This window comes from Hyperolius riggenbachi, chromosome 7 (assembly GCF_040937935.1).
Source record: "Hyperolius riggenbachi isolate aHypRig1 chromosome 7, aHypRig1.pri, whole genome shotgun sequence".
Taxonomy (NCBI): Eukaryota; Metazoa; Chordata; class Amphibia; order Anura; family Hyperoliidae; genus Hyperolius; species Hyperolius riggenbachi.
The window spans coordinates 186,467,558-186,482,450 of NC_090652.1; the positions used below are offsets into that span (position 1 = coordinate 186,467,558).

The window sequence follows — 14,893 nt, forward strand, 5'->3', positions numbered from 1 at the left end:
TAGATCTTCAGGTACTGAATCCTAGAAAATTACGTTGGTTAAAACCTTATTACAGGGAGACTCACAAACCTGGGGATATGGTTTAAATCCTGGAGATGAAGCTCATTTATCTGTTGAAAAGTTTTTTGTTGCTATGGCTGTGATATATGCAGATCCAGATATTACAGCTATAGCTACTCGCAAGCTGCGAGATTTACGTCAGGGCAATGTCAGGGCAAACATACGGTTGAAGATTATGCAGCCGAGTTCAGAAAATGGTCGGTATCGGTTAAGTGGGGTGAGGCGGCACTCCTCGACCAATTTCTTTTTGGTTTAGCGGACTCTGTAAATGACATGCTTGGGAGTCATCCAGAACCTAGAACTCTGGAGGATGCGATTTCCTTGGCCATAAGGGTTGACAGACGCAGACACAGACATCAAAATAGAGTCTGTTCCGTCTCAGGGAATCCTAGACCAAATAGCACATCCTCCACTGAAGAACCAATGCCACTGGGCTTCTCGCGACTTTCTCCTGCAGAGAAGCTCAGAAGGAAACAGGCTAGTCTTTGTATGTACTGTGGGGAAAAGGGTCACATTGCCCTGAATTGTTCTGCAAAGGGAAAGGCTCCGGAAAAACTCCAGCGCCTAGGTGAAGTTCGGGAACCTCACCTTGGCGGGCCAATTGTTCCCCTAAAAATTAAGATGTTCCTTGTGCCAATCACTATACACTGGGGTGATCAGGGGCATAACTAGGCCCCAACGGGCCCCCCTGCAAAATTTCAGAGCCCCTCTCCCTGGGGGCCGTTTTGTGGGGGCTGGAGGGGTGGCAGCATGAGGGGAAAGCCTTGGCCACAGTCGGCGGGGAGAGGGGAAGTTCCCCCCCTCTCCCTCACCTCGGGGCTCTCCCTTCTGCGCTCCTCTATAGCTAAAGTTATAGTGTGGGCAGCGGGCAGATACATACAGTACCTTCCTTGCGTTCCACCGCATAATCTTCGCTCTGGCGTCTGACGTCACTTCCGGAAGTGACGTCAGACGCCAGAGCAAAGATTATGCGGTGGAACGCAAGGAAGGTATGTGTCTGCCCGCCGTGGCCCGCTGCCCACACTATAACTTTAGCTGGAGGGGAGCGCAGAGGGGAGAGCCCCGAGGTGAGGGAGAGGGGGGGAACTTCCCCTCTCCCCGCCGACTGTGGCCAAGGCTTTCCCCTCATGCTACCACCCCTCCAGCTCCCACAAAATGGCCCCGAGCGGGCCGCAGGCGCAGGGGCTGCAGGGCCTATTGGTACGCCAGTGGGGGTAATGTTACTTTTCCAACCGAAGCCTTTATTGATTCAGGGGCAGCAGGAAATTTCATAGACTCTGTTTTGGCAGCCAACCTGGATATTCCTGCTCTCACTTTGCAGAACAAGCTCTATGTCACTGCTATTGATGATATTCCCTTGCAGCCCAAACAACCAATCTCCATTACACCATAGATCACTTTACAAGTTGGGGCCTTACATCATGAATTTATGCAGTTGTATGTGTTTTGTATGCCTTCCAGTCCAATCGTGTTGGGGTTACCATGGCTGCAGAAACACAACCCCCATATTGATTGATCTTCAGGGTAACTTACGGATTGGTCGCAACAGTGCCAAGAGATGTGTACACGAGGTATACCTCTTCACACCCTAGAGGGTAAACAGATACCAGTCCCCTCACAATCAGGGATGCTCGGATAGTACTTTTTAAAATCTGAATTGATCTGGATCCGGATACCCAGATATCCGGATAAGGTTCGGATATCCGAATCCGACCTTTTAGATATCCGCGTGAATGCGGATATCCGGATGCATTATCTGCGGATATCCAACCTATTTGGATATCTGGATAGAAAAAACGGAAGTGCCCTTTAAATAGCTTTAAAAGGGTTTTTTAGGGTAAATGATGCATGTAGCATCATGTTTTTTTTAAAGGGAAACACTCATTTATTATTTGGTGGACATAAAATAAAAATAATAATAAAAAAAAGGCTGTAAATTACCATCAGGAGTCAGGAGGACTAGGTTCCAGACAGCGGTCGACGGTCGTGCAGCCCACATTGTGTCCAAAGTCCAACCGCACAAGTGGGACATCAAAGTTTTCAGCACACACATCTCCAAAAAATTAAAGCTATTGTAGTGGCGTGATAGCTGGTGGCAGGCAATCGTAGTGGCGTAATAGCTGGTGGCAGCAGAAGAAATAGTTTTGTGTGGACCCTGGTGTTGGTGGGTACCACAGACAGGAGTAGCAGCAGGAGGAGTAGGTCGATGCAGCTATTGGAGTGGCATAAAAGCTAGTGGCAGCAGAATAAATAGTTTTGTGTGGACCCTGGTGTTGGTGGGTACCACAGACAGGAGCAGCAGCAGAAGGAGTAGGTTGATGCAGCTATTGGAGTGGCGTAATAGCTGGTGGCAGCAGAAGAAATAGTTTTGTGTGGACCCTGGTTTTGGTGGGTGCCACAGACAGGAGCAGCAGCAGGATGAGTAGGTCAATGAAGCTATTGGAGTGGCGTAATAGCTTGTGACAGCAGAAGAAATAGTTTTGTGGGGACCCTGGTGTTGGTGGGCAGGGATGCTCATCCGGATCCCGGGTAGCCGGATTAACAGGGCCGGATTTGTGGGCAGGCCGAATAGGCACAGGACTAGGGCGGAGCTTAAGCTGGGGCGGAGTTGCAGCTGACAGATCAGCTGTTCCATTATTACCTCTCTGTGCGAGGACTTCCTGTGGCTGCCTGAGTCTCTCTCTCATGCACGCTGTGTGCACTGACCCATCCTGCCCTCCCTTCTGACAGTGGGGCGGAGAAGCAGGCGGGGACTTCCTGTGGCTGCCCGAGTCTCTCTCAGTCCTGCACGGCTGCGTGCTCTGACCCATCCCGCCCTCTCCTCTGACAGTGGGGCAGAGAGGCAGAGACAGAGCCGAGTCTCTCTCAGTCCTGCACGGCTGCGTGCTCTGACCCATCCCGCCCTCTCCTCTGACAGTGGGGCGGAGAGGCAGAGACAGAGCCGGGAGATTTGAAGATCAGAGCCTGGATCCAGACACACAGTCATTGCTGCCAGCTGCTCTGCAGAAACAATCCTCCTCCACCACCTCCAATAAACAGAAAACGAGTCACTGAGGCAGACAGACCTGGTATTTTAGGTAAACGGCCCCCCTTCCTCCACTCTCTCCCTGACCAGCTTTAATCTATTCTCTTATCTTCTCACACCAACGTCATCCCTCCTCTCCTGTCTAGTAACCCTTCCACTGCTGGTCTGAGTTTCTGCCAGACACTTCATGCTACAGATTTTTCTTCTTTTGTTTTAAGCAACTTATATCAGCTGTGTTAACTGTGTACTTTATGTGGTGTATTAACCAGTGTAGTGTATTGACCAGACCAGTATAAGGGATCCATTTTGTGGCTGTACAGCACTGAACACTATATCTTGTTTGGCTGCAACTTTTGTGTTCCTCAGGAGCTCTAAGCACTTATATATTGCCTAATCTTTTTGTTATTTGGGGCTATATATATATACTATAGACATACTGTAGATATAACTCTCTGTGTTATCTGGGGCTGTATATACTGTAGATATACCTCTCTGTGGTATTTGGGGGTGTATATACTGTAGATATACCTCCCGGTGGTATTTGGAGCTGTATATACTGTAGATATAACTCTCTGTGGTATTTGGGGCTGTATATACTGTAGATATAACTCTCTGTGGTATTTGGGGCTGTATATACTGTAGATATACCTCTTTGTGGTATTTGGGGCTGTATATACTGTAGATATACCTCTCTGTGGTATTTGGGGCTGTATATACTGTAGATATACCTCTCTGTGGTATTTGGGGCTGTATATACTGTAGATATACCTCTCTGTGGTATTTGGGGCTGTATATACTGTAGATATAACTCTCTGTGGTATTTGGGGCTGTATAAACTGTAGATATACCTCTCTGTGGTATTTGGGGCTGTATATACTGTAGATATACCTCTCTGTGGTATTTGGGGCTGTATATACTGTAGATATACCTCTCTGTGGTATTTGGGGCTGTATATACTGTAGATATACCTCTCTGTGGTATTTGGGGCTGTATATACTGTAGATATACCTCTTTGTGGTATTTGGGGCTGTATATACTGTAGATATAACTCTCTGTAGTATTTGGGGCTGTATATACTGTAGATATACCTCTTTGTGGTATTTGGGGCTGTATATACTGTAGATCTACCTCTTTGTGTTATGTTGAGCTGTATATACTGTAGATATACCTCTCTGTGTTATTTGGGGCTGTAAATACTGTAGATATACCTCTTTGTGTTATTTGGGGCTGTATATACTGTAGATATAACTCTCTGTGGTATCTGGGGCTGTATATACTGTAGATATACCTCTCTGTGTTATTTGGGGCTGTATATACTGTAGATATACCTCTTTGTGGTATTTGGGGCTGTATATACTGTAGATATACCTCTCTGTGGTATTTGGGGCTGTATATACTGTAGATATACCTCTCTGTGGTATTTGGGGCTGTATATACTGTAGATATACCTCTTTGTGGTATTTGGGGCTGTATATACTGTAGATATACCTCTCTGTGGTATTTGGGGCTGTATATACTGTAGATATACCTCTCTGTGGTATTTGGGGCTGTATATACTGTAGATATACCTCTCTGTGGTATTTGGGGCTGTATATACTGTAGATATAACTCTCTGTGGTATTTGGGGCTGTATAAACTGTAGATATACCTCTCTGTGGTATTTGGGGCTGTATATACTGTAGATATACCTCTCTGTGGTATTTGGGGCTGTATATACTGTAGATATACCTCTCTGTGGTATTTGGGGCTGTATATACTGTAGATATACCTCTCTGTGGTATTTGGGGCTGTATATACTGTAGATATACCTCTTTGTGGTATTTGGGGCTGTATATACTGTAGATATAACTCTCTGTAGTATTTGGGGCTGTATATACTGTAGATATACCTCTTTGTGGTATTTGGGGCTGTATATACTGTAGATCTACCTCTTTGTGTTATGTTGAGCTGTATATACTGTAGATATACCTCTCTGTGTTATTTGGGGCTGTAAATACTGTAGATATACCTCTTTGTGTTATTTGGGGCTGTATATACTGTAGATATAACTCTCTGTGGTATCTGGGGCTGTATATACTGTAGATATACCTCTCTGTGTTATTTGGGGCTGTATATACTGTAGATATACCTCTTTGTGGTATTTGGGGCTGTATATACTGTAGATATACCTCTCTGTGGTATTTGGGGCTGTATATACTGTAGATATACCTCTCTGTGGTATTTGGGGCTGTATATACTGTAGATATACCTCTTTGTGGTATTTGGGGCTGTATATACTGTAGATATACCTCTCTGTGGTATTTGGGGCTGTATATACTGTAGATATACCTCTATGTGGTATTTGGGGCTGTATATACTGTAGATATAACTCTCTGTGGTATTTGGGGCTGTATATACTGTAGATATACCTCTTTGTGGTATTTGGGGCTGTATATACTGTAGATATATCTCTCTGTGGTATTTGGGGCTGTATATACTGTAGATATAACTCTCTGGTATTTGGGGCTGTATATACTGTAGATATACCTCTTTGTGGTATTTGGGGCTGTATATACTGTAGATATAACTCTCTGTGGTATTTGGGGCTGTATATACTGTAGATATACCTCTTTGTGGTATTTGGGGCTGTATATACTGTAGATATACCTCTTTGTGTTATGTTGAGCTGTATATACTGTAGATATACCTCTCTGTGTTATTTGGGGCTGTATATACTGTAGATATACCTATTTGTGTTATTTGGGGCTGTATATACTGTAGATATACCTCTCTGTGGTATCTGGGGCTGTATATACTGTAGATATACCTCTCTGTGTTATTTGGGGCTGTATATACTGTAGATATCTCTTTGTGGTATTTGGGGCTGTATATACTGTAGATATACCTCTCTGTGGTATTTGGGGCTGTATATATGTAGATATACCTCTCTGTGGTATTTGGGGCTGTATATACTGTAGATAAACCTCTCTGTGTTATTTGGTGCTATATATACTGTAGGTATACCTATTTGTAGTATTTGGGGCTGTATATACTGTAGATATACCTCTTTGTGGTATTTGGGGCTGTATATACTGTAGATATACCTCTTTGTGTTATGTTGAGCTGTATATACTGTAGAGATACCTCTCTGTGTTATTTGGGGCTGTATATACTGTAGATATACCTCTTTGTGTTATTTGGGGCTCTATATACTGTAGATATACCTCTCTGTGGTATCTGGGGCTGTATATACTGTAGATATAACTCTCTGTGGTATCTGGGGCTGTATATACTGTAGATATACCTCTCTGTGTTATTTGGGGCTGTATATACTGTAGATATACCTCTTTGTGGTATTTGGGGCTGTATATACTGTAGATATACCTCTCTGTGGTATTTGGGGCTGTATATACTGTATATATACCTCTATGTGGTATTTGGGGCTGTATATACTGTAGATATACCTCTTTGTGGTATTTGGGGCTGTATATACTGTAGATATACCTCTCTGTGGTATTTGGGGCTGTATATACTGTAGATATAACTCTCTGTGGTATTTGGGGCTGTATATACTGTAGATATACCTCTTTGTGGTATTTGGGGCTGTATATACTGTAGATATACCTCTCTGTGGTATTTGGGGCTGTATATACTGTAGATATAACTCTCTGTGGTATTTGGGGCTGTATATACTGTAGATATACCTCTTTGTGGTATTTGGGGCTGTATATACTGTAGATATAACTCTCTGTGGTATTTGGGGCTGTATATACTGTAGATATACCTCTTTGTGTTATTTGGGGCTGTATATACTGTAGATATACCTCTTTGTGTTATGTTGAGCTGTATATACTGTAGATATACCTCTCTGTGTTATTTGGGGCTGTATATACTGTAGATATACCTCTTTGTGTTATTTGGGGCTGTATATACTGTAGATATACCTCTTTGTGTTATTTGGGGCTCTATATACTGTAGATATACCTCTCTGTGGTATCTGGGGCTGTATATACTGTAGATATACCTCTCTGTGTTATTTGGGGCTGTATATACTGTAGATATACCTCTTTGTGGTATTTGGGGCTGTATATACTGTAGATATACCTCTCTGTGGTATTTGGGGCTGTATATACTGTAGATATACCTCTCTGTGGTATTTGGGGCTGTATATACTGTAGATATAACTCTCTGTGGTATTTGGGGCTGTATATACTGTAGATATACATCTCTGTGGTATTTGGGGCTGTATATACTGTAGATATACCTCTCTGTGGTATTTGGGGCTGTATATACTGTAGATATACCTCTCTGTGGTATTTGGGGCTGTATATACTGTAGATATAACTCTCTGTGGTATTTGGGGCTGTATATACTGTAGATATACCTCTTTGTGGTATTTGGGGCTGTATATACTGTAGATCTAACTCTCTGTGGTATTTGGGGCTGTATATACTGTAGATATACCTCTTTGTGGTATTTGGGGCTGTATATACTGTAGATATACCTCTTTGTGTTATGTAGAGCTGTATATACTGTAGATATACCTCTCTGTGTTATTTGGGGCTGTATATACTGTAGATATACCTCTTTGTGTTATTTGGGGCTGTATATACTGTAGATATACCTCTCTGTGGTATCTGGGGCTGTATATACTGTAGATATACCTCTCTGTGTTATTTGGGGCTGTATATACTGTAGATATACCTCTTTGTGGTATGTGGGGCTGTATATACTGTAGATATACCTCTCTGTGGTATTTGGGGCTGTATATACTGTAGATATACCTCTCTGTAGTATTTGGGGCTGTATATACTGTAGATGTACCTCTTTGTGGTATTTGGGGCTGTATATACTGTAGATATACATCTCTGTGGTATTTGGGGCTGTATTTACTGTAGATTTACCTCTATGTGGTATTTGGGGCTGTATATACTATAGATATAACTCTCTGTGGTATTTGGGGCTGTATATACTGTAGATATACCTCTTTGTGGTATTTGGGGCTGTATATACTGTAGATATACCTCTCTGTGGTATTTGGGGCTGTATATACTGTAGATATAACTCTCTGTGGTATTTGGGGCTGTATATACTGTAGTAGAGTGACCAGATTTTTGTAGGCTCAACCTGGGACAGGGTGAATTGGGGGGGGGGAGTCTGCGTTGCGCGGAAAAATAGGGGAGCGGCGCCGAAAAATTTGGTGTCTGCAGCGCGCGCGCAAAATGGGCGTGGTCATGACATTCTATGGGCGGAGCTAACAGAATGATGCAACAGCGAGGCATAAGAAAGCAGTGTTTATGCCGTGATGTGGTCAAACGTGGATTCACATCATAGGTGTGCAGAAACTGTGTGATGCTATTTAATAGTATGCCATAACCGCAAAGCAGCAAACACAGCCAACTATGACCATTAAATAATAAATGCAGCAACAGTTACCCCAGACACCACAAAATAAATGCAATGGGCAACATTTCAGCACAAAATAATCGCATTGCGGGCAAACATGTCAGCATAAAATAAACGCAATGGGGGCAAACATGTCAGTACAAAATAAACGCACTGCGGGCAAACATGTCAGTACAAAATAAACGCACTGCGGGCAAACATGTCAGTACAAGATAAACGCACTGCGGGCAAACATGTCAGTACAAGATAAACGCACTGCGGGCAAACATGTCAGTACAAGATAAACGCACTGCGGGCAAACATGTCAGTACAAGATAAACGCACTGCGGGCAAACATGTCAGTACAAGATAAACGCACTGCGGCCAAACATGTCAGTACAAGATAAACGCACTGCGGGCAAACATGTCAGTACAAGATAAAACGCACTGCGGGCAAACATGTCAGTACAAGATAAACGCACTGCGGGCAAACATGTCAGTACAAGATAAACGCACTGCGGGCAAACATGTCAGTACAAGATAAACGCACTGCGGGCAAACATGTCAGTACAAGATAAACGCACTGCGGGCAAACATGTCAGTACAAGATAAACGCACAGCGGGCAAACATGTCAGTACAAAATACACGCAATGCGGCCAAACACTTCACCTGCAAGAAAAGGCATTTACTCACCTGGCAGAAGACGTCCCCTCACGCAGCCGGCCTCTGGTGCCTCAGGTGCAGCTCCCCCTGGCCTGGACGATGTTCAATCTCCCGCTCAGCCTCTCACAGGCAGAGCAGGGCTACGGCAAGATGGCGTCCGGAGGCGGAGCCCTGTACTGGAGACAAATAGTCTCCAATACAGGGCTCCGCCTCCGGACGCCATCTTCCCGTAGCCCTGCTCTGCCTGTGCCTGCCGGAGGAGAACATTGCAGGCTGGAGCGGGGCTGCGGGGAATGAACTAGCGCAGCGTCTAGTAGACGCTGCGGTTAGTTCATTGTACGGTGGCCAGAGTCCCGAGGCCGGGACGTCCCGCTGCTAAAAGCGGGACGTTTCCCGGGACCTCATGCAGCCTGGGACAGCGCCCCCCGAAGGCGGGACGCGTCCCGGGTAAAGCGGAATGTATGGTCACCGTAACTGTAGATATACCTCTTTGTGGTATTTGGGGCTGTATATACTGTAGATATAACTCTCTGTGGTATTTGGGGCTGTATATACTGTAGATATACCTCTTTGTGGTATTTGGGGCTGTATATACTGTAGATATACCTCTTTGTGTTATGTTGAGCTGTATATACTGTAGATATACCTCTCTGTGTTATTTGGGGCTGTATATACTGTAGATATACCTCTTTGTGTTATTTGGGGCTGTATATACTGTAGATATACCTCTCTGTGGTATTTGGGGCTGTATATACTGTAGATAAACCTCTCTGTGTTATTTGGTGCTATATATACTGTAGATATACCTATTTGTGGTATTTGGGGCTGTATATACTGTAGATATACCTTTTTGTGTTATGTTGAGCTGTATATACTGTAGATATACCTCTCTGTGTTATTTGGGGCTGTATATACTGTAGATATACCTTTATTTCAAAAGCAGTTTATTTAAATGCAGGGGGGGGGGGGATAGTGCAGCTGGCCTCCTGCAGTCCCTCACTGTAGTGCCAATCCTCTCCAGGGTCCCGCTTTTCATTCTGACCCAGACTCACTTGCGCACCTCCTTGAAAGCGTTCTTCTCTTGCGCAGTCCACAAAGACTTAAGTTGTGCGTGTGCAAAACTCAAGGCCACTCTAAATCAATCAGGAGCGGCGCACCCGTGCATGCGCAGAAGCCACTGACCCAGCCGGGTCACTGGCAATTATGGAAGGGACAGCAGAACTGTGGTGAGGAACACAGGGACTTCTAGGGGCTGGAAGAAGCCCCAGGTAAGTAAAACTTTACTATTCCTCATGTTTAAAGGTTGCCCTCTCCTCATGTCCAAGGTAATATTTTGTGTGCGTGCGTTATGCTGTTGGTCAGGGGGGCGGCTGGTGATTGTGGGCCTAGGGCGGTAAAAAGTACAAATCCGGCCCTGCGGATTAACCCGGGAATCTGACCATTTTACGCTATCCGGGTCGGATTCCGGATACCTGGGCCAATATCCGGATAGCTCTATGCGGGTATCTGGCCACATAACCCGGATACCCGTGGGTACCCGTGGATATCCGACGGATATCCAGATCCGGGTACTGTAACAACGGAGATGATGTTATTGAGCCAATCAGAGGGCTCCCAGCAGAAGCCCTAGCAACCAATCACAGAGGGGAACTCTGGCCAGCCCCACCTGACCTCATTGAGCCAATCAGAGGCCTCTCAGCCTAAGCCCTGGCACCCAATCACAGAAGGAAACCCTGGCCTGTGTAATAAGAGGGCTGGCATGATGAGACAGATCATCCTTGCTTGTGTGGCTGGCTGGCTGGTCACTGACAGACTTGCTCCAGTGCTGTTGGCTTAGCAAGTGCTGCCTGTATACAGTGATAAACCTAAGCTTTGAGTGCTAAACACCTTCACTACACTATTGTTCTATTTTTTTTTAAGCTAACTAGTGTTATTGTTTGATTTCATTCACTCAGTTAGGTCCTGTCTGTGTGTGCTGTGCAGGCCAGCAGGACAGTATAGGTGAGGGAGGGAATAGGATGACTGTGTTATTGTATTGTATTATATAGTTAGTTAGTACTGCAGTTAGTTGTTAGAGAGAGTTGTACTGTGTTAGCTTACTACAGATTACTGCAGTGCTGCTGTGCAGAGCATTGTCAGTGTGACAGTTAGACAGATAGTGTGCACTGTCTGTCCTCTACTCTGGTCTGTCACTACTTGCTGATTTGATTTAAAGTCCAACCCTGATTTCATTAAAGTAAAAGTACCCCACATCATCTGGTGACATCATCACGTATAAGTTGTACTATGTCTGCTGGCCAGGGGTGTATTTAGGGTTTGGGCTCCCCTAGGCACCCCAATCCTATGGTGCCCCCCCCCCCCCCCCCCAAGGCGGACGTGGTCACACACTGCAGTGGGCGTGTCCATAACATGCAGTGGGTGTGGCCAATTAAAATTTCCTAGTAAGAGTGCAGCCCAAAGTCGGTGGGGCCATGTTTTCTCCCCGGGTATGAGTAAAGTGACCCTAAAAAAGCATGTAGGAAATGTTCCCCCCCCCCCCCCAAAAAAAACAACACATTAGCCAGTGTTCTCTCGCACAAAATAGTGGTAGGTATTAGATTGTGAGCTCCCCTGAGAAAAGTCAGTAACATGACTGTTCTCTGCAAAGTGCTGCAGAAGATGTCAGTGCTATATAAATACATATTATGGTAGGACATTAGACTATGGTAGGATTAGATTGTAAGCTCCTCAGAGGATAGTCAGTGACATGACTACGTACTCTGAAGTACTGCTGAAGATGGCAGTACAATATAGTACAGTAGTATGGCAGCATGGCGGCGTAGTGGTTAGCGCTCACGCCTTGCAGCACTGGGTTCCCGGTTCGGATCCCAGCCAGATCAACATCTGCAAGGAGTTTGTATGTTCTCCCTGTGTCTGTGTGGGTTTCCTTCAGACACTCTGGTTTCCTCCCACATCCCAATACCATACGATACAGATAAGTTAATTGGCTTCCCACTAAAAATTTGCCCTAGACTACGATACATACATAGACATGACTATGGTAGGGATTAGATTGTGAGCCCCTCTGAGGGACAGTTAGTGTCAAGACAATACATACTCTCTGTACAGCGCTGCGTAATATGTTGGCGCTATATAAATTAGTATGAGTATAGTATAAAGTAGCCAGGTGTCCCTAGTATAGATAGCCAGGTATAGATATCCCCAGTTTAGGTAGTAGTCATGGGCATAACTAGAAATCACTGGCCCCCTTGCGAAAATTTGGATGGGCCCCCCCCCCTATAGGTGCCAAATAATCGTAATGGGGCAGCGTTTTACTATAAAATAATTGTAAGGGACAGCATTTCACCATAAAATAATCGTAAAGCAGCAATGTTTCACCAGAGAATAATCGCAATGAGGGCCACATTTCACCAGAGAATAATCGCAATGAGTGCAACATTTCACCAGAGAATAATCGCAATGAGTGCAACATTTCAGCAGAGAATAATCGCAATGAGAGCCACATTTCACCAGAGAATAATCGCAATGAGTGCAACATTTAACCAGAAAATAAACGCAATGAGTGCAACATTTCACCAGAGAATAATCGCAATGAGTGCAAATTTCACCAGAAAATAATCATACAGTGGGCAGCATTACGGTGAGAATTGGAAGGAAGGTTAGAGAGGGTGGGCAGAGAGAGAGACATAGGGTAAGCAGATAGACAGGTACAGAAAGTGTTAGGGCTGGTTCAGACGGACGCTTGCGGAGTGCTTACCGCAAGCGTTCGGAATGTCGTGTTAAACTCTCCCATTCAAGTGAATGGGAGTGTTTGCACCGAGCCTTTAAAAACGCGTTTACACGACCGCGGCGTTCGGGTCTCGATTTTCGCTTGCGTTCGTGGCTGCCCTGGAAGCTACACGTAGCTTCCAGGGGATGCCAACTGCAACGGGTAAAGTCCCCCTAGGGAGATAAAAACGCTGACCGAATCCGGACATGACGGCTGCTGAAAGCCTGCAGCCACCGCACGTCATCAAACGCGACACCGCGCAGACGTCCATGTGAACCAGCCCTAAGAGTGTTCAAGAGAGAAGGAGTATGGGCAAAAGGAACACAACAGAGCATTGTACATTACCTCCTACCCTTCTGTCATGTGTCTGGCTGGAAGGCTATCTCTGTGCACTCTGCTGGGCTGGCTATGGCAGCTATGTCCCTCTGGGTGTCTGTGAGGCAGGATAGAGGCTGTCACTGGCAGGCTCGGGCTGCAGCTCCTCTCGCTGCTGTCATGGCTGGCTGCTCAATCATTCACTCGCTCTGTCTCCTTGTCTCTGTCCAGCTCTGGTATTTCCCGCCGATGCCACACACGGTGAAGATGCAGAGACGTCAGGCCAGCGTGAGTACACCTGACGTCTCTCTCAGCATCAGAGAGCTGTAGGGGGAGTCAGGGAGGAGGAAAAGTGGGGCGGCTAAAGCCTCAGAACTCCGGCTGCTCTTTGAGCCTCAGGGTCTTTCTCAGTTATGTGGTTGGCAGCGAGCGGAGTTCTAGGAGCCTCTGTGACCTGGGCTGGGTAGCTGGTGGCCTGCTGCCTAGGCTGGGCGGCTGGGGCCTGCTGCCTGTGACCCTGGGGTAGCTGGTGGGTAGCTCAGCTAGTGGGTGGCTGGGGCCTTCTGCCTGTGACCTGGTGGCCTGCTGCCTGGGCGGATGGGGTCTGCTACTTGTGACCCTGGGGTAGCTGGGGCCTGCTGCCTGTGACCCTGGGCTGGGGTAGCTGGTGGTGGCCTGCTGGCTGCTGCTTGGGCGGATGGGGTCTGCTACCTGTGACCCTGGGGTAGCTGGGGCCTGCTGCCTGTGACCCTGGGCTGGGGTAGCTGGTGGTGGCCTGCTGGCTGCTGCTTGGGCGGATGGGGTCTGCTACCTGTGACTAGTGTTGGGCGAACAGTGTTCGCCACTGTTCGGGTTCTGCAGAACATCACCCTGTTCGGGTGATGTTCGGGTTCGGCCGAACACCTGATGGTGTTCGGCCAAACTGTTCGGCCATATGGCCGAACTAAGAGCGCATGGCCGAACGTTACCCGAACGTTCGGCTAGCGCTGTGATTGGCCGAACGGGTCACGTGTAGTGTTGGGCGAACATCTAGATGTTCGGGTTCGGGCCGAACATGGCCGAACTCCGAACATAATGGAAGTCAATGGGGACCCGAACTTCCGTGCTTTGTAAAGCCTCCTTACATGCTACATACCCCAAATTTACAGGGTATGTGCACCTTGGGAGTGGGTACAAGAGGAAAAAAATTTTTTGCAAAAAGAGCTTATAGTTTTTGAGAAAATCGATTTTAAAGTTTCAAAAGGAAAACTGTCTTTTAAATGCGGGAAATGTCTGTTTTCTTTGCACAGGTAACATGCTTTTTGTCGGCATGCAGTCATAAATGTAATACATATAAGAGGTTCCAGGAAAAGGGACCGGTAACGCTAACCCAGCAGCAGCACACGTGATGGAACAAGAGGAGGGTGGCGCAGGAGGAGAAGGCCACGCTTTGAGACACAACAACCCAGGCCTTGCATGAGGACAAGAAGCGTGCGGATAGCAATTTGCATTTTGTCGCCATGCAGTCATAAATGTAATACAGATGAGAGGTTCAATAAACAGGGACCGGAAACGCTAACCCATCACAGATGTTCATTGTTCATGTTACTTGGTTGGGGTCCGGGAGTGTGTTGCGTAGTCGTTTCCAATCCAGGATTGATTCATTTTAATTTGAGTCAGACGGTCTGCATTTTCTGTGGTGAGGCGGATACGCCGC

General features: G+C 46.1%; 1 protein-coding gene across 1 annotated transcript in view; it reads left to right on the plus strand.

The window, feature by feature from the left end:
* LOC137526134 (carboxypeptidase O-like) overlaps positions 1 to 14,893 on the plus strand; it is a 967,352-nt gene that overhangs the window by 732,744 nt on the left and 219,715 nt on the right. The gene's annotated exons all lie outside the window — the stretch shown is intronic.